General features: G+C 36.1%; 1 protein-coding gene across 3 annotated transcripts in view; it reads left to right on the top strand.

Annotated features, from left to right (window-relative positions):
• crtac1b (cartilage acidic protein 1b) overlaps positions 1-22108 on the top strand; it is a 200994-nt gene that overhangs the window by 166142 nt on the left and 12744 nt on the right. For 2 of the 3 annotated variants that reach the window (XR_012388864.1, XR_012388870.1), the window contains exon 17: positions 14-1632. The exons of the other annotated variant lie outside the window; for it this stretch is intronic. The gene's annotated coding sequence lies outside the window, so the exon portion shown is untranslated. Of the gene's footprint in view, positions 1-13; positions 1633-22108 lie in introns of those variants that run through there. 3 annotated transcript variants of the gene reach the window in all.

Here is a 22108-nt window from a genome sequence, read left to right as displayed (position 1 = left end):
CATCATATGGCAGGGCAGATGGACATGCCCTCAGGCAGACTGTGCTCATCCTGACACAACAATGGCCGCTTTCCACCATCCTGCATGACCACTCCAGCATGAGCCACAAATCCTGCTCTACAACGCAGTGTGTCGGAGCCACGGTCCATCCATGTACAGTACAGTACCCTGCTTTAATATTGTTCAATACTAACAAAGGAGGCTGTTGATTATCCTTATGATTATTAGCTCGAATATTAACAGAAAGCTGAAAATGCTTGAGATTGTTTTTGGATGAGAGCATAAACACTTAAAAAATTTTTAAAGTTTTTTTTTGACACGATGTGTCAGGGGTCAAGCCAGCAGCCTGAACACATTGCACAACATCTGAAATGCTGTTTTGGTTGTGCTAAAAACCCTCAGCCAAAGTCTGTCATCAAAGTGGTTCAATATTATTACCTTCAGGACTGTCTTGAGTGACTGTGCTTCCAAAGAGCATATCATGCCTGTACAAGCCACAGTGTGTTCAATGCATGTCTTCTGAGGCTCAAATAATTTATTCAAATTCAAATAGTTTTGACACATTATTAGCTCCATAACAGTGGCTTCTCCAACAGCATCCATTTATATTTTTCTTTTTTAATTTTTGGAAGTGATGATTTTGTTTTCTTTGACTCATTGAAAGGAAACGGTGCTTTAATCGCAAATGTTTTATGCTATATTAAAGCTTTACACATAAGTTCACAATTCACAAATTGTTAACTTAAATGTGTCAAGGTTTCCGGTCTCATTCACTTCCACAATTTTTTTTGCCATACATATACATATTCGGCTTCTTGATATTTAAAACGGTTTATTTTTTTTTCTTATTGTATTATTTTAACCCATTGTCAATTGTTATTCTTAGTCCTTTACAGGCAAATTAATCTGAAATCTTAACGCATTTACAGAAAATAGCTTACTTCTGCATTAAAAATAAGGTGGATACTTCAATTATTTTGCTTATATAAAACAACAGTGTCAATAACTGTATATAATATTTGAGTTGTTCAAAAGGATAAAAACCAAAGATATTTTTTACATCCTCTATTCTCATATTTACCAAGGTAGCCAGTATTAGCGAAGGGCACTGAATTTACGCCAGCAGTGACATAAGGACAGAATGACAGAATCCACAGAGTGACTAAATATAGGACAGAGCGAACTGCAGATCAGGCAGTGAAAACAGCGCCCTCAAGTGGACCATGATTTTTTTTTAGCAAAGCCAACAGTTGATCAAAATGTTTCAATGTGTCAAGCAAGTGTTACTTTTATTTTTCTTCTGTAGCATTAAGACCGAAAACTGCCCTGTAGAGAAATCACAGCTAACCTGAAATTGTAAAATGACTTGACAGGTAGGGACATTGCTGAGCTGGCAGAATAGCGTCCATGACTACATGTACACAACAGTTTTTTTTTTTTTTTTTTTGCCATTTCCAAAAGGCTGCCATGACAAGCTGGAATGACTAGCACTTCAGTTATAGCTGTCAGAAGGGTTGGACATTTCATGTGTAGTAAATAAAAAATGTAAAAAAAAAAAGTAAAAAAAAAAAAGAAAAACATAATTTGACCCTACAGAGGATAAAATGGTTCAGAAAGTAATAAAACAACGAGAAAAAAAAAATCTAAAAAAAAAAAAAAAAAGAATGCAAGTTTGGATGAAGGATATGGAGGAATGGATGAATGTAAAAAAGATACATTTTATATCAATTAATACAATATGTAAAATAAAAAAAGTTAATAAACAAAATACAGCACTGCAGAGGATAAAGTGGTTGGAGAAAATGTATGTAAATACATATATGTAAAATGATGACAGACAAACAGACAGATAGAAATAATTAAATATATATTAATGGTGCAGTATGTAAGTTTGACACCCAGCGGTTGAACTAGTTATTGCATTCCTGGATCAAAACGCACGCAAGCGCAGGTTGTCAGCAGATTGACGACATCAACAGGTGCCTGACTATCGAGCCTAAAGTTTGATTTAAATCATGTTCTATGTAAAAGTAACGGCATGAATATAGAAGGAATATTTTCAGATTAAAATGAGTTTTTGTTGTAACCAACACTTGGAATTTATCTATTAGAAACGGCTTCTATTTCTTGCAGCTGAACGACAGGATAAACTGACAATGATCACCTCTGGTAAGCCTTTATGTGCTTTATTCAGTGTTAAATGCGAATAGTGTAAGTTTGTATTCCTTTTTCCATGATATTTATTGCCATACTACTGAAAGCAGCAGCTGATAGTTCACCTCAGATTTCAAAAATGAAATAAACCATTTGAAATTGAACTTAAGACTCAAAACAAACACATATCAGTGATTTGGCATCTACATTTATTAATGTTAAAGAGGTTTAATATGTATTAATTTGATTATAAACCTTACCATTTCATGCAGTGAGTGCATATCATGTGCTTCTGAATGGATGTATTTACATTTCTGACATTTTTCGTCTAGTGCAAACAGCCAAACTGCTTATCACTGCAAATCTCGTCATGTAGTGTGTTGTTAGGACACGCGATAACAATGTAACCTGCTCACCTAATGTTTACACTCATAATATTCATATTATTTGCTAATTAATAACCTCATGGGGAACTCTGAATCTGCACCTCATTTCAGAGTCTGCTACTGTTCACCAAAAGTCACATTTCGGTCAAGGGCTCATGCTTTTAGAGCCATTCTGAATGAATAAATGAAAATACCCAATAAATGTATTCCAACAAGGCAACCCAGGGTTCTGGATTATTAGTGGCTAAAGTGGCAGTTGGCCGGTGAAAACAACCAAAACAAAGACAAGTTCCAGCACGTAACTCAAATTTTCAAAGCAGAATATCTGACTTCAGTGTAGTTTCAGATAAACAAGAATGTTCAATAAGCATGTTTTTAAAATATTTGCAAACATGATATTTTTGTGCTTTAGAAGAGTCAAAAACTTACATACAGCACCTTTAAATTAGATCAAATGTAAGATAAAATCCAACCCTGCAGAGAATAAAGTGATTCAGAAACAAATAAAATAGTAAGAACAAGAAGTCTACAAAAATACAAATGCAACTTTGCAAAGAATAAATGAAGGAATGTAAACGAAAATAAAAAGATAATGAGTACATTTTTACATTAATCATTTAAATATGTCAAATGGAAATAAATCAATAAATAAAACACAGCACTGGAGAGATTTAAAGTGCTTGGAAAAAAATATATGGATGTACATAAAAATTTAAGAATTATAAATAAAGGAAGACAGTTAGAGAGAAACAGACAGAATTATAGTAAATAGATGTTAAATTAAGTAATAAGAGAAAATGTAAAATAAAAAAAAAAAACATTAAAAAACAACTGAAAAGTTGTATTATTTAAATATATAACTACATAGGATGAGTAACAATGCAATAAAATTAAAGATCATAAAATAACTGCAATTTGCAATCTCAAAACTAGCTCAAAGAAAACATCTAATACAGAGAACATTATTATCATGTCTGCTTTTAATTACAGTCAATAAAGATACTATTTCAATGGAAGGGAAAATAGTTTGATATATTGTTGATAACATGTACATTTTAAACTATTAGATGGTAATCCGATCTTGCCTCCGAGAGAAAACTCAAGGCAGTTTAAGACAAGCTGCAAAGTAACAAATGCTAATCTTTATCACTGCTAATGTCTAGAGTGGCCAAACTATGAATTGAGGTCTTTATGTAGTAGTAAACACCATATTTTTCCTTTGAAAACATCCAAAGTACCCTGCTTACCCGGGGCGACTAACAGACAGGCTTTTATTAATTTTAGGAAAAGTAAAACGTTAATATACCCACACCAAAGGGGGTAAAATTACACTAACATATATACAATTCATACAAACTGAATACAACTGGAAATACTTAAATGTACATAATCTTTACCAATTAGAGCTGATGTTTAAACAAACAAAATAAAATAAAATAAAACAAAATATAAAATAACCCTGTACGGATTTTGTAAATGTATAATGTAAAGTCATATCATATCATAAATATTTTTATTTAATGCCATGTCAGCAATGACTATTTTCGAGGCAAAAACATTTATTAATAAAATAAAATAAAAAAACACAAACAAGTGAATATTTAAATTAGATATGATTGTTAACGCTAAGCTATTATAAAAATTCTGCATTTTTTCCTGGTGACACTTTTTAAATTAAAAATAAGTTAATTTCATTTAAAAAGCCTTCTGCAGTCATTAAAAGCTGGACAGCCCAGTTTTACAGTAATAGGAATTTTAAGTTATTCTTGTATGTCCAATGCAACATCTGGTACAATTCACTTGATAGAAATCTTATCTTAAAATGTATTAAAAATCAGTTTGAAAAAATTTATTATTCTTCCATTTATGACATAACGTAAAATTTATTAAAGAGTCCATATTATGCATTAAAAAGGGGTCATATTTTGGTTTTGGAGGGTCTCCAACAAGTCTGATATGCATGAAAGGTTCAAAAAACACTTTCATTGTCTTCTAATATGCATTTATTTTATCTAATTATCTCAAAATCTCCCATTTGATTTGTTCAGTGATTAATTTTTTTCCAAACCCCATCCTTAGCTTGATGCTAATCTGCGCTGATTAGTCCGAAGACCCAGTTTGTTGTGACTGATCGACTGTGTTCAGTCTGAGACAGAGAGAAATGCCCACCACAGCTTATCAACAAGTAGTCAGAGTCCAGAGTGTATTTGTATGCCCAATGCAGGAGTGCATTAAAGCAAGGCAGTTTAACACCAGCATGTTCTTAACCACAAGTAAATGCAGTGACACATTCAGTATTAATCCGCACAGTGGCAAAAGCTGAACTATTTTAAAACTTGACTGCCCTATGTGTGTAGGAACACCTGATGGTGGCCATAGCAATGACAAACGGCAGTAGATCGTTAGCTCAAACCCGTTTACATCCGTAAACAAAGCGGCACACGTCACATTTTCAATGTGGTTTTAGTAACAAAACACGATTAAATACATAATTTGCAAGCTAGAGAAAACAAGGAAGCAACCATTTTAATCGCACTTACTTACACTTGTTAAATGGGGGAAGAAACTGTGTACTGTAATGTTCCTGTCAAGTTCTGACAAAGTCCCATACATCAGTAGTCTTTTCTGATCCTTCCTTTAACAAACAGCCAACGAATCGCCCGTTGTAAGCGTGTAAATTGCTGAAGCGCTCGGCAGAAAAAGGATGGGAACACAGCTCAAGGCTGGGGCTACAATACTGAGGTATTTTTGCAAAATTAAACTGGAACCACTCACTCTTCACAGCCTGATGTTTGGGTATAGAAAATTTAAGTTCAATCATTGTATTTTAAGAAGCAGTGATTTGTGATTTTTTTCTACTTTTAAAATAAGTAGTATGCGAAGATGACTTTGGCTTCCACCCCTGAGCCATGGATTTCAATTTTCAGCTGTCTACAAGTAGGGTTCCAGTGTACCAGATGAAGTGGTAACTCGTGGCTTGTTGTTCATGGCACAGGAATATGTCTGGTTGCAACTTGTGTGGCGACCTTGATGCATAAAATAATGCAGTTTAGACAGTGTCTGTTATTTTTACCGTATCAATGGATTGTAAAGTTTCTGGTATGTTGCATTGTCCTGTATGTATTTTTGGTCATTATGCAAATCAAATTCAGTGAATAGTAAGAGTTGGAATACAACCTTCTCAAACTAAATAACAACATACTGTAGGCACAATTTTGAGGTCATGTGCATTTAGAGCGGGACGCTTTGTTTCCATTTTAAAATATCCAAATGACATTTGTTCCACTGACTGATGCATCCAAACAAAAAAAGATCCACCCAGGCCTGAATACTGTTATTGAAAACATATGGCAAATACGCCATTGGAGCACTTACATCAAACAAAAAATGACACCGCTTCAGCTCCAAACCAGATGAGACAATTGTGAGTTGAAATTTTCGGTAATGAGGTACCAAGAGAACTTTGTTCTTTTGCTCTTGATTCAGATGTCATATCCATTTCATACGAAAAGGTGTAAGTCATGGTTCATTAACCCAAATCTGGACTTCACATCATGGATTCTAAACACAGGATCCTTGCGAGAGTTAAACAAGAGCCAAATCCCCTCCCTGTTCTCGGAAGCACCATTTTTTTCTCTTTTGTTTAACCTAATCAAATGCCAAATATGTTTTGCACACTTCTTTTGAACCTTTTTTTGCACAATATTTTACATTTCTTCTTCTTTCACTACACTTAATTTTTTTATTTTTTAATAGAGCTAAAAAACACAATTCTTGAGATCTTTCTGGGACAATGTAATTGTTTTATGTTCAATTCACTTAATTGTGTTGTTAAATAAATCTATTTGTGTTGGGACAATATGAATGAACTGTGCACTGTAGAAAATGCTGGGTTCCACACAATCCATTTGGGTTAGGACAACACGAAGTAATTAAGTTAACTTATTATTTTTTTACAAATTTAAGTGGATTTAACACAAAAACCTTCGAAATTGTGTTGTTTCAGCTCACTTTAAATAAGTAGTTTGAACTAACAGCAAACATATTTTTGTAGTGTGTGGAACCCTGCATTTTTAACACTGTAAATACGAAGGAACCACACTCACCGGCCACTTTATTAGGTATACCTTACTAGCACCAGGTACTGAAAATATTCCTGAGAGATTTTGGTCCATATTGACATGATAGCATTATGCAGTTGCTGCAGATTTGTCGGCTTCACATCCAAAATGCAAATCTCCCATTTCACCACATCCCAAAGGTGCTCTATTGGATTGGGATCTGCTGACTGTGGAGGCCATTTAAGTACGGTGAACTCATTATCATGTTCAAGAAACCAGTTCCAGATGATTTGCGCTTTATGACATGACATGGCATGTTATTCTGCTTTAAATAGCCAGTGTTTACTGTGTACACTGTGGTCATAAAGGGATGGACATGGTCAGCAACATTATTCAGGTTCGCTGTGACGTTGACACGATGCTCAATTGGTACTAATAAGCCAATTGTGTGCCAAGAAATTATCCCCCACACCATTACACTTCCACCAGCCTGCACCATTGACACAAGGCAGAAATCGAGACTCATCAGATCATGCAACGTTTTTTCCAATCTTCTATTTTCCAGTTTTGGTGAGCCTGTGCAAATTGTAGCCTCAGTTTTCTATTCTTAGCTGACAGGAGTGGCATTCGATGTGGTCTTCTGCTTCTGTAGCCCATCCATCTTAAGGTTGGACGTGTTGTGCATTCAGAGCTGCTCTTCTTTATACCTCGGTTGTAACGAGTGGTTATTTGAGTTACTGTTGCCTTTCTATCAGCTGGAACCAGTCTGGTCATTCTTCTCTGACCTCTGGCATTAGCAAGGCATTTGCACCCACAGAACTGCCGCTCACTGGATCTTTTCTCTTTTCTTGACCATTCTCTGTAAACACTAGAGATGGTTGCGCATAAAAATCCCAGTAGTTCAGCAGTTTCTGAAATACTCCACATCAACCATGCCTAACCTTAAGTCACTTAAATCACCTTTCTTCTCTATTCTGATGCTCGGTTTGATCTGCAGCAGATTGTCTTGACCATGTCTACATGCCTAAATGCACTGAGTTGCTGCCGTGTGATTGGCTGATTAGAAATTTGTGTAGTAAGCAGTTGGACAGATGTACGGTGTATGTTAACATTTGTTTTCACCAATGTAAGTGGATTGATTATAAAACAATAAGTTGACCCCACAACAATTCAACAATCGCTTTGTTTCAGCTCATTTTAAATAAGTAGTCAACAAACAGCAAACATTATTTTTTGAGTGTATTATACTTTCAAAGAATCGAATATGAGCTTCAGTGCTATAGTATATGAATGATTGGGGAGGAAGGAATGGAGCAGAAACAGCCAATATAATAATAACTCCCCCCTGCTCTGGATTAACTTGTCAGACATTCTCTTTCCTTCTCCCTCTCTCCATCTTATGAGGGATCTGCCAACCTCTCGATGCTTTGATGTCTGTTTTCCAAACTGTTAAAGCACATCCCGCCCTGCTCTGGCCCTGGTCTGCACACAACTGGCCAGAATCTGTGGGGCCTCATTATGGTTAAATGGCTGATAATCACAGCAATGTGCAAAGCAGGAAAATAACACCAAAGAAACCCTTAAGTTGGATGTCACGACTTGACTCAAAGTGAATCTGACCAACTAAAATACCAAAAAAAAAAAAAACAGATAAAAGTATGATGCTTTTCCTCTCAAATGTATTCTCTGACTAGACTTTTCTCTTTGCCAACATCTTTCCATTTGAAGGCCACACAGAAATCAATATCAGGAGTGCTCACTAATGTCTCTCCATATTGTAAAATGAGGGGAAGATCCTTTTTCTTTTTTTGCATATCTGTTAAACATCTGCTCCCGCACAGCATATTAGCCTTTTGCAGGAAATAACCACATTTTTGGATGAGAAAGCATAATAAAACGTGAAAAAAAGAAATGTTATCAGGCTGTTTTGTATTAAAACATCACTGCCAAGATTCCATAGCTGCAGGACTACCTGAGCACCTTTGTAAGGGGTTTCTTTTGCTCACTGATTTTGTGATTTACTGTAATGGAGGCAAACCTCTGGCCAGTTACACAGGATGGAAGCAAAAGGCTTCTGTGTGGAGCATGTGAGAATCACTGGAAATACTGGAAGAGAAGGACATGGAAAGATGGACCACTGTAGTATTGAAGCACTGAAGAATTAAGAGCATGTTAACGGAACGGATATTTGGGGAAAAAAAAAAAACATAAAACTTGTGGACCTAAAACAGGGAAACACTTGAAACAGAAATGAATAAAATGACTGAAACACTGCACAGAACTGGAAATGTCAAATTGCTGCACAAAATAATAAACATGCAAGCACTTTGAACATGAAAACACTGGCTAGCTGACACAATGAAACACAAACAATTAAAGCAAAAGTGACTTTTAAACCATGGCTGCTATTTCCACTAACTGAATAACTCAACACAAGGCAGATGTAGTAACTCTAGTGAAGTGTTTTTAATCCATGTGCAAATGTCACCACCATAAACTTCTTTACTTCCTACAAACTCTCTATATCAATATCTATCTATATCAATTATTCACAGCGATTCCTAGTGCCAACAATACAACATATTCCCTTGTAGTTAAGAACACTTCACCCTTAATTCCCTTTATTGTTTTTTTAACTGAATGCATTATTAATGAGTGACCCTTATTTACCTTGTATATAACATAAAAACACTTTAATACAAAACACCAACTTAAATTCCAATTATTTGCATTTGCATCTACTGTACATTGTCTTTTAGCCATCTAGGAGGGCACCTCACCCTCTGAGAATGGGGAGCATTATAACCAGTAGTCCCAGTTCACAGTTAATAGTGTGAGTTTGAATGTGATTTTACATGACGTTTATCCATACTTTATACCATATTATGTCATACTACTGAAAGCAGCTGCAGGTAGTTCACCTCAGATCTTGAAAATAAAATAAATCGTTTGAAATTGAACTTTAGAACTGCAAGCCAACACATATCAGTGATTCAGCATGTACCTTTATTCATGTTAAAGAAGGTTAATATGTATTCATTTTTTCGATTTTATTAGATTATAAACCTTACAATTTCGTTGGAGTGCAGCAAGTGCACTATTCGGTGCTTCTGAATGGATGTATTTAAACTTCTATCCTGTTTTTTATGGTGCAAACAGCCAAATTGCTTATCACTGCAAATCTCGTCAAGTGGCGTGTTGTTAGGACATGAGGTTACAAGCTAATGTTTACATTCATAATATTTATAATATTTGCTAATTAATAACCTCATGTGAAACTCTGAATCTGCGTCTCATTTTGGAGACTACTACTGTCCACTGGAGGTTGAGAGCTTTGAGAGCCTTTCTGTCTGAATGAATGAAATATGCTGTTTTCCATTAAGGCACCCTGGGGTGCTGAAATATAATAGGCTGAACTGGCATTGGGCCGGTTAAAAGAACCCAAATAAAGACAGACGTTCCAGGACGTCACACACATTTTCAAAGCAGAATATCCAACCTTAGCATAGTTTTTCAGGTAAACAAGAATGTTTACTTAGCATGTTTCTTAAATACCTGCAAACATGGTATGTTTATACTTTAGAAGAGTCAAAAACTTACATACAGCACCTTTAATGTCCTGTGTCACTCAGCTCCCCTCATTGCTTCCTCCTGTGACTGCATAATGTCATGGTGACATCAAAATCAGCTTTTTATATAATAGACTTGAACACTTTTCATTTCAAAATGCATAAAGCACTCTGGAATTCATCTTGAAGAGATTTTGCCATGGCAACAAAACATGTCATTAAGTTTCACTGTCTGACAGTCTTTGGATGACATATTTAAATCCCACTTTTTGGAGCAATTATTAAACAGAATTGCAAATCAAGTGCAGAGGCAGCCATGAGGTATAAACTGAGGTAAAGCATGAATATTATGATAGAGACTGCATGAACACTGACTCTTATGCTAGATTTCCTACTTAATGAGGGAGTCTTTCTATCACACAGAAGGATTATATAATACCCCTTGGGACATTTTAGAAGACTGACAGAATGCAGCACCATCCGATTTAATCAACGTTCCCCTTCTAGAGTGAAAAAGTGTTGTTTTTGCTTTCCAAAAAGATTATTAAAATGCTTAAGAAAATAATTCCCATTGGACAATTTTGAAGTATTATACCTGAATACTTCAAGGCATTTTGTATTCAAACAAGTTAATCGTTTCAGAACTCACCCTTCAAAATGTTGTTTTGAATGGAACAAAACAAAGCATGACAATCCAAGGCATTCTTTGTCCACTACTTTTCTTTTTCCATGTAGTTTATTAAATTTAGTACTTCAAAAAGTTAACTGTAATATATTCTTATTTCCTGTTGAATGATCCTCAAAAACTAAACCAATTATGGAAGCTTCTGCTGCAGATGCATAAAAATAAAACATTTCTAATTTCCTCATCTTCATTTTGGTAATGCAGCCTCTCGATATACTGCAACTATTTTACATATTGTTAGAAAAGTGGGTATAATAATAGTGCACTGCCATATGGTTTGTTAGCACTTCAGGGCGCCCCGAGTTTGAATCCCGGCTCGAGGACATATCCCGACCTTACCCCTTCTCTCTCTCTCCCCCACTTTGCTTTAATCTAAAATGAGCATCTTACAGCAATTCGTACCCTTTTTGTTTTAGTGACTAATTTGAATGAATTTGTACGATTTGCTCATCCCCCGGGTGACGCGGTGGTGCAGTTGGCACAGTAAGAAGGTTGATGGTTTGAACCTCGGCTTGGTCAGTTGACATTTCTGTGTGGAGTTTGCACATCCTCACTGTGTTCGCTTGGGTTTCCTCGGGGTGTCCAAAGCCCAAAGGCATGAGGTGTAGGTAAATTGGTTAGGTCCGTAGTGTATAAGTGTGTTTGGATGTTTCCCAGTGATGGATTGTGGCTGGAAGGGCATCTGTTGAGTAAAACATATGCTGGATAAATTGGCAGTTCATTCCACTGTGGCGACTCCACCCCAAATATAAATGAATGAATGAATTAATGAACTATTATTACAGGATTATTCATTCATTCATTCATTTTTTTTTTGGCTTAGTCCCTTTATTAATCTGGGGTCGCCACAGTGGAATGAACCGCCAACTTATCCAGCATATGTTTTACGCAGCTGATACCGTTCCAGCTGCAACCTATCTCTGGGAAACATCCATACACACTTATTCACACACATACATTACGGACAATTTAGCCTACCCAATTCACCTGTATTGCATGTCTTTGGATTGTGGGGGAAACCTGAGCACCTGGAGGAAACCCACTCAAAAGCAGAGAGAACATGCAAACTCCACAAAGAAACGCTTGAACCAGCGACCTTCTTCCTGTAAGGCGACAGCACTACCTACTGCACCACTGCGTCGCGTATTATTATTATTATTATTATTATTATTATTATTATTAAGTAGTAGTATTTGTTCTTTGCTTAATAAAAAACCTACTGTAAATTACAACCATTAAACTGTTTATTTGATTTGTATACGAGATTAAAATATGGGTTAGCTTAGTGGTTTTGTTTTAGAATAGAATATGTATTAATCTCAATAATATTTGTATAGAAAACATAGGCCCCATACTGTATGTGCCATTTACATGTATTTCATTTAATATGGAAAATAAGTGCATGTTCTACCAAAACTAATATTGGATTTTTTAAAAAATGTGTATGTGTGTAAAACAATATAATTTGCACAAAATTTCTCAAAAGAAGTTGTAACTCCACCCAGTTTAGATTATGGACGTTTTATGTTATAACTTACGTTGTTCAAACGATGGATCTGTGACAAAGCACTACGGTTTTGGTAAACACTTGTCACTACATCATTCTTTTCCCAAAGGATGCATCGTACTATGGTAGTTCTGCCACAAGCTAGTAATTCATAAAAACGCATACGATTTCATTACATATATGTAGGAGAAGCAAATCATACTAAAATATACAAACTTGATCATACACTTTAATACAAATTAGTCAATAATTAATAAAGTTATGGATTTACCTGAGTTTAGAATTTTTTTTCCTGTTAGCCAGCACACTTTCAGGTATTTACACCTACCTAACTTTAATTAGTTAGTTCTTGACCCGAGTGAGCTATAGACACAAATTAGGAAAGAAGACATTTTGGGCTTTAAGGTGGTAAAAGGGAAAGCATCTTGCTTAAAAATATAAAAAGCTAAACATTATAAAGTCATAAGAAAAAAAAAACTGTACTGTGTTGTATTTGTTTTTCCATATACAAACTAGGGGTGTCAAAATTAATTGTTTCTTCGGTGCACCGCGATGCAGACGAGGACAATTCAGTATCAGTTCAGTAATAATCATAACCAGTTATTATGTACTGACGTCATCTGCGCTCTGTTGCGAGGGAGGCGATCGCGAGTATTTACAACACTCCAACTACTAAAAACTGATAAACTGTGCACAATTTTACTGCGTGTGTGTTTGCTGGATCAGTCTTTCACTAACATTTACATCAGAAGGCTCTATTTCACAGCGATTAAGAGAATGAATGTAGCAATTCTTCTGGATACACGAGCACGTGCCTGCCGAGTTTTCTCGACTGTGTCTATCATGGATCAGCTGTGATCGCCGCTGCCGCCTGCCGCTTATTAGTGTCACTCATCTGTGAAGAGCGCAGTGCACAAGAGCCAATCGTAACCGTTTTTGTTGAGGGTGTGACCAATCAAAGGGGTGAAAGAGAACTAGACAAGGATCAGAAAGCGAGCGGGATATTTATATTTGTTTATATTATTTGCTAAATGCTCTTGTTGTTTAAAGATACAGTTTATATAGCTATCTGACTGTTTGTATTAAATGACAAAATTGTTTTACAAATAGTATATAAATATAAATATATTCATACATTTTAATACAAGAATTGCTGCTGTGAAGAACATATAAAACTATGTATGAAAAGCACTGTCAATGCACCGTGATGCACCGAGATATCGAATTAAACCGAATCGATGGCATGATAATTGTACCGAACCGTGAGACCAGTATAGGTTCACAGCTCTAATGCAAACACAGGAAAATATTAATGTAATGTCCTAGAAAAAAAATACCCTGAAAGCCAAGTGTTTTATGAGTTTATATGTCAAATTTGATGAAGATAGCTTGCAAAATGAGATTTCTGTAAAATGTTTTCCGACACTATATCGGTGTTCTTCTCTCCCTCACTGTCAGAGGCACTTTTTTAAAAATGACCTTACCAAACTAAAACATTAACAGTTGCTGAATAATTGGTCTACATTTACAGTTCATCTATCTTTAAAAAAAAGACACTTTGGGCTTTTCTATCCATCATCTAGAGTTTATAATGTTATAGATCACAGGTGTCAAACTCAGTTCCAAAAGGGCCGCAGCTCTGCACAGTTTAGTTCCAACCCTAATTAAACACACCTGATCAAACTAATTGAGTCCTTCATGCTTGTTTGAAACCTACAGGTAAGTGTGTTGGAGCAGGGTTGGACCTAAACTGTGCAGGGCTTCGGCCCTCCAGGAATTAAGTTTGACACCCCTGTGATAGATGAAAAAAAAAAAAAAATGCACCGCACTAAACAATTTATAATTTCATAAACAAATATTTGAGATTTGTCTAGGAGCAATACTGAAAAGTAATAGGTCAAAAGCCACACATCTCCATGGTATATGTTTGGAATTTTATAGCAATATCATGCAAAACTAAATCTCGAATTAACAAGTTAAACAAATATAAACAGTTGAAATTATTAACCTTCCTGAATTATTAGCCCTTCTGTATATTTTTTTCCCCCAGTTTCTGTTTATGGATTTTTTTTCAACCCATTTCTAAATATAATAGTTTCAATAACTCATTTCTAATAACAGGTTTATTTTAACTTTGCCATGATGACAGTACATAATATTTTTCATGATATTTGTATTCACTTTAAAGTTCAATTTAATTCACCTTTGTTTGTATAGCGCTTTTACAATGTAGATAATGTCAAAGCAGCTTCACATAAAAGATTATAGTAAATTGGAACAGTTCAGTTTTTAGTGTTTAAGTTCAGTTCAGATTAGCTCAGTTCAGTGTGCTTTAATAATCACTACTGAGAGCCCAAACACTGAAGAGCAAATCCATCGATGCATAGCTCTACCGATCCCAAACCATGCAAGTTAGCGGTGACAGCGGCAAGGAAAAAAAAAAAAAAAAAAACCTCACCAATTGGCGATAGTGAAGAAAAAACCTTGAGAGAAACCAGTCTCAGTTGAGCACGACCATTTTAATTTCTCCTCTGGCCAAACATCTTGTGCAGAGCTGCATTCTCAGCGAAGACTCGTCTGTCCCAGGAGTGTCACAGGAATCAGTCTCATGCTCTTTACTCCTCTATGACCACCACCGCAGCTGCTCAGGATACGGCCCGGTCCAAGATATGGAAACTTTGGGATCATCTCGTCGCTGGTCTTGGAGACTATGCATAGTCTGAGGACCTCGGGATGAGTATCCCCAGGTGGAAATGGAGAATACAGAGAATAATTAGCGTAGCTGCTGTTTATAGTGTCACTATTCAAAGTAATAATTAAACGCTTAAATAGGTTAATTAGGTTAATTAGGCACATATAATTAGGCAAGTCATTGAATAACAGTGTTATATAAAATATTGCTTAAGGGGGCTAATAATGTTAAAGCAAATAAGACTTTTTTCCAGAAGAAAATATGTCTTGGGAAATACTGTGAAAATTTCCTTAAACATCATTTACAAATATTTGGAAAAAATCACAGAAGGGCTAACAATTTTGGCTTCAGTTGTATATTAACTTTTTTCTGAGAGTGTCAAGCAGGACACGGGTTAATTCTTCATCTCAGGATATATCTCATGGCCTTTAGTGGCTTTAGGAAAGACATTATATAGACTATGCATGTGTCCATTCCCACATGTCGGATACAGATCTATGATAAGATAAGGATACTTCCCAAACCTAAAGATGATTACAATGTAGGGCAAAGATCCAGCTCTAATGCGGGGAAGTGTGTTTGGGTTATATAGCATTGCTCAAGTCACTTTTTTCATGAAGAGCTCTAAATTAGGGCTGCGTTTCAGTCATGGTCCTGCTGAGATACGAGACATTGACTGATGCTCTCACTCCACAATAAGAGATTACATTACAGTCTCAGATTATAGAAACGCTCCATTCTGCAGGGAATATTTTCAAAATTTCATCAGATAAGAAAGACCTCAGACCGTGCAGTATGGAATAGCTGTGTTATTGTGACAGCAGTACAAGGCCTCAGCACGAAGACTAGTTTAGGCTAGAATTTCAACCTATACACACAATTTGATTTAAAAATCTGTCAACGAAATACTTATATTCAGGATTCACAATTTAAATAGGAACAGGGAAAGGAAATAGCATTGCTTCTGATGGCGATTCCATTAGTTTAATTGCCTTTCCAAGAAGTAAGGTTATAATGTTTTTGTTTTTTCTAAATCTTTCCAGTTCTATTGTATGCAGAATCGGTATCGGTTTGGCTCATTTCTTGAAACAGGAATTACATTCTCAAAACAACATGAACAAACCTCCAAACCACTTGGCAATTGTTTACAACAGACTTTATTTTCTCATTCATTTCATCAAAGTACAAATGTCTAAGTACATTTTTGCAAATGATTAGGTACAGGAAGGCGGCATTTAGCACAATTTCCAAGTGAATAGATCTAGTTGATCTAAACTGATTGTTGATTTTCAGTTCAATGGTTGTTCGCTCCAAAATATGTCAGCATCATTTCATTATATAAGTCATCACATGCAAAATAGTCTGTTCAATTGTAAAAATTAGTCAAGAACATAATACCATGAATACTATATATATATGAATCCGTGGAACATTTAATCCATTTATTACAGCAACTGACAGTCAGGTGAAACTAGAACTTGAACAAAAAAGGAGGAATTTCACACATCTCTGATGTCCAATCAAGCACTGTAGGCTGCATATAATTTTCATTGTTTTTTTGTTTGTGTGTATATTACAGTATATTTTGTTTTATTCTGATGTATAGAAATTGCTTTATGTGTGTGATTTATTATGGTTACAATTTCCTTGACAGTATGAGTGCAGTGTGTGATGTCAAACCTTGGAGGCTACTCTTAAACTAAAATCCTTTTTATAAATAAAAAAAACAATTTTATAAATTTATTTTATTTAGTTTTCTACACAATTGCATTCTGTCAAAAGATTAAAAACAGTAACCATTTTCAAAAACTGGGCTAAGACTGAAAGGTGGACATGAGGGATATTTCAATGGTCCTCTTCGTTAGTGCCAAAACAACTAAACATTTTGATTTGCAGTGCTTACGCAATGCCAACGGGACAAAGGAATTTTGGGGGCACTGACTGTTTAAATGAGAAGGAAATTTAGTTTTGACACGAGTGAACCATTTTGGGAAAGATATGAGCTTTTATAAGTGAGCTATAGTGTTTTGCTAAACTGTAAGGCTGTTTTACAAAACAATCTTATAGTGTTGAGAACGGAATTCCTGTTTCAAGAAATGAGCCAAACCAAATGAGAAAAACTGTAATAAAATTGTTAAATAGGCTTTTATTAAAAATATTTGAAATTAGCTAATTATTTAAAGAGGTTTCTTAATTTTTTTTCCTCTACATTCATTCTTTCATGGTGGGGCACCACACAAAAATGCATTCCTGCCACGGCTACATTACAGCTTCCCATTCAAAACCTTCAGTTTTTTTCTTTATAGTGGGTTATAATCACACCAAAACATATTAAAATGTAAGTGAATTATAACAGAACGAACGTTTCTGAAATCGTAGTAGTGCTCTGTGTTATTTGTTAATCCCTTTAAGCAGGGGTCACCAATCCTGGTCCCGGAGGGCCGGTGTCCCTGCAGGGTTTAGCTCCATCTTGCCTCAACACACCTGCCTAGATGTTTTAAGTATACCTTGTAAGACCTTGATTAGCTTGTTCAGGTGTGTTTGATTAGGGTTGGAGATAAAATCTGCAGGACACCGGCCCTCCAGGAACAAGTTTGGTGACCACTGCCTTTAAGGTTACATGCTGACTGACTGACTGGCGATGCTTCGAATGTTATCAGTCGAATGAATAGGCTTATCAGTGGTTATCAGCTGATAGATATGGGCCAGTAGGGGCTACCCCCCTACCCCCCCTCACACACACACACACACACACACACACACCTAAATCATTTTTCTTCATTCCATCTTGCATTCAAAATAGTATCAAATCTCAGATTCTAGAAATGAACTGTAATTTTTAAAGGAAATCAAAAATCAATTAAAAATGGAGCACATCCATGCAAATATATAATGTGTTTTTGGTGGTAGTGCAACTTTAATTTTAGCTAAGCAAACTTTTTTTTTTTTACTTTCCATGCACAGAAGTCAGTTGCAATATTTTTAAGCAGAATGCTTGAAACTAAGCAATAGCTTAAAAGCATCATTCTTTGGATAAAGTCCACTGAAAGCATTTGATTTTACATTTTTACGGACCATAAAACCTGCCTGCGCATTTGCTTAAAATATTGCTCAGAGTATTCTTCTCTAAAAGTCCATACATCAACCTCTGCCTTTGCTGCTTTTGGACAGAGCTGCATTTTGAAAAGGAAATGGATCACTGAAACACAACGAAACACAAGGCCACACATCCTTAAGACAAAATAATCGTCCCGATGGTGGCCAGTTCAGCAAAGCAAAGGGAAAAATTAAAAAGAGTGTTCGGATTTTCATCAATAAGGCTCTGTGTCTTCTGAATATAAACTGTCAGGATGGAGCTCTGAGCAGCCATCAGAACTGTCTGGTTTGGTTTGGGTCCAGTTTCCTGCTGGTGGTGAAGAAAAACTACACCCAGCGTTGGCTCTCGGACTCGTGATTACACAGCAGCTGTGACTGATCAAATGCCGTATGAAAGCATATTCGGTAATTATACGTCAGAGTTCCTATATTGATGTTCAAGGGGACAGATCCTGTTGCGCAGCCCTGTATTATGTCAAACAGGCTTTAGTCACATAATAGATTCAATAAAAGTGGATGACTTCATGTGCTCTAGAGCCTGAAAAATGTCAATCTCAGCTTATGCAAAGATATGTCCAGCATATGAACTTTGCCATAAGTAGTAGCTGTCCCTTATGCCGAGTTTAGACAGCATGATTTTAATCTTGAATTTGACTGGGCGACAGGTTTTAAGAAATCACCATCAAATGCCTGAAATCACAGGCAAATTGGTGCTCGTTCACCTGAGCGACAATCACACAGAGTGAACTATTAAAGATCTGAGAGAATCGCCAATAAGTCACTGATGCCTGTGAGATATTTGCCAGGCTAAAAATCTGGAGCTGTCAGCGATTCAAATCATGCCACGTGAAATGAGTTTTGACCGAAAATAACATCGGCGAACGCCTACAGCCAATGAGAGAGCAGCATTCACTTGTGTGTATGTGTGTGTGTGTGTACCAGCAGGCCAACGGGAGGTTGAGGGAGAAGTTAAAAGCGCTCATTTTCAGTTTATTTGGACCCAAGAAATGAAGGAAAAACTAGTGTAAATTTGTACATTTTACCCGTGTCTGTACAAAAAGTCAAAAAAGAAAGTTGAGAAGAAATCGCTAATTCCCTTCAAACCCAGGTGAGCAAATATGTACATTTTCTACCCCATCAAAGGCTTCCTTCTCGTTATGCAATTAATAACAAAAGATAAATAATGTGTTTTTGGCTGTGAGATGTAGTTTAGACAAAGTTGTCGGCGATTCTTCCTATTGTAAAGTCATGCAATGTGAAAGCCATCTTGCAGTGTAAACAAAGCAGCGACAAAACGCTAGCCCAGATAGTCATGCAGTGTGAAAACATCTGTGACACGACTACTTTGAAAATCATCCAGTCTGGACTCAGCATTAGTAATGTCACAAAAGGTCTGCAATATCTCTCCTGTTTCCATTCATCCTGCTGACCCCCTTTTGAGGTCAGGTCGGCTAATCTCAAATAGCTAATTGTGTAGAATATATATAAGAGCAATATATGAAAAAAAGCTAATCAAAATGTACTCCATATTTATGTGCAAATTAAAGGAACAGGTCACCTAAAATAAATATGACCCATAATTTACTCACCCTCAAGCCATCTTCAATGTATATTTTTTGTCAAACACAGTCGGAGTACATGTATTTTTTTTTTAGCCCATCTATGCCCATCCATGCATCCATGCATCCATGCATCATACAGAATAAATAACACATAAACCACCTTATAACACGTCTTATGAAATGGATCTGTGTGTTTATAACAGAACAATTTAAAATGTTGAAATTATAAACTCTTATCACTGACTTGTGGTCAAATGCAAGTTATGCTCTACTCATGTGTAGACTTGGTCGGCATAGCCAAGAACGCTCACATAAACGTCACAATCATATAGTATTAGGGGGGGGGGGGGGTTAACCCATTTCAACAAATATACCCTAAAGAAGTGTTTCTCAACCACGTTCCTGGAGGACCACCAGCTCTGCACATTTTCCATGTCTCCTAAACCAAGCACACCTGATTCAGATCATCAGCTCATTAGCAGAGTCTGAAAGACTTGAAATGGGTGTAACAGACAAAGGAGACATCCAAAACATATAGTGCTGGTGGTCTTTCAGGAATGTGGTTGAGAAACACAGCCCTAAAGGGACCTTATTAGGCAGTTTATCACTTTATCAATTTAACACTTAAAGCACTTCACAATAAAGAGGGGGGTCTCTCTATACCAACACCAGTGTGCAGCATCCACTTGAGGCCATGACGGGTAAGGGCCGAGGGAGGGAATTTGGCCAGGGTTACCCCCCTACTCTTTACGAGAAGTACCATGGGATTATTAATGGCCACAGAGAGAAAGCACCTTGGTTTAACGTCTTATCCGAACAACGGCGATCACTGACAGTATACTGTCCCCTTCACTATACTGGGGCGTTACGACTCACACTAGAGGTTGAGCATCCCCTGACACCACTTCCAACTGCATCCTAGTTTTCCCATGTGGTCTCCCATCCAGGTACTGACTAGGCTCAGCCCTGCTTAGCTTCAGTACGTAACCGGCCTTAGGCTGCAGGGTGATTGGACTGTGGCAATATTTTTGCTTGATTTATTATAGGGAAGCTGCTGTGTTTGACCTCTGCTATGTTTTAAAATGCAAATCTTAAGTTTTATATACTGCCTAATAAACATACGGAAACGAGTAGGATGACCACCAGCTTCTCTTTGCATAGTAAAGCACAGTATTTTGTCCCACACGTCACGTACTGTGAAAATATCCTGTGTTTTCTTCAGTTTTTTGGTTGTACTGAGAAGATGTGCATGCATTATTTTGTCTTTTATGTGAGTCTTTACTTCTTTTATTATACTAATATTTGACAGCATTCAGCAGATTAAGCAATGGTGACAGCTGGCTAAAATGTGAAGCAGGCGATTTCCTGTTCCATGAACTTAAAGTATGTAAAATAAAGACATTATGTTGCAATGTGTTGTAATTGTATTTTCTGGAAGGGATCAATGTTTCATATTTTACAGGTGATATTAAGTTACAGGTTAGGATTAAGTTTTAGGTTATGTTTTAGAGTTGGTAATGTCCCTGTTTTAATTTGGTAATAGTCATGCTTGAAATTGCTTTACTGCCTAAAACATCTGTCAGATTCTGCTTCGACTCATTCATCAGTTTAAGTATTATTAGGTTTATTATTGTGTGGAGGGTTATTATTTGGAGGAAAAATGGCTTTGATTAGGCAGTCAGGTAGCAATTTCAAGGAAAATATGGTTAATTTTGGAGTGTGCTTTTTGGTAATAAAAAAAACACAATGTTACTGTTATTTATTTGCAATGAAGGGGAAAGAATTGTTTTGCAGCTTTGACACGAGTCAAGTGTATATGAGCAAGAAATGGTTAACACCACAATAGAGTGGGTTTTTGGCTGTCAGTTTTTACCCAACAAGGCTAAAGAAATATTTTTCTCATGAGGATAAAAAAAAAAGTCTTTGCAAGACAACCAGTCCAAACAGCTACATGGAGAATCACATCATAACAAACTTTGATTTTGATTTGAAGCAAAGTAGCATACAAAAAGCAGACATGAGACAAAAATATAAGACAGCATTCTTGAAACTATGGCATGAACTGCAACCCAAATGAAGCTGTGCTAAAGTTTATTTAATTAATTTATTTATAAATCACATTTCTTTGAGTCGACCAACACAAAATAATAATGCAGAAATCAATTATTCATTAAAGTTTAATTGCAGAAATTAATTTGCCTACTAATTGAATATTTTTTAAATAGAACCATAAGTATCATGCATTTATTTTTTTTTTTGTTATTACATGAATTCTACCATAAAACACATTTACTTAAAAAATGGGTTTTTGATGGGTTCGTCAAAAGCATATTCAATTGATTAACAACCTCAGTGTCACAACAGGTCTGTCTTAGAAATCACTGCCCCTATATATG

The sequence above is a fragment of the Danio rerio genome, chromosome 13 (genome assembly GCF_049306965.1).
Source record: "Danio rerio strain Tuebingen ecotype United States chromosome 13, GRCz12tu, whole genome shotgun sequence".
NCBI lineage: Eukaryota > Metazoa > Chordata > Actinopteri > Cypriniformes > Danionidae > Danio > Danio rerio.
This window is presented reverse-complemented; position numbering and strand designations above follow the sequence as displayed.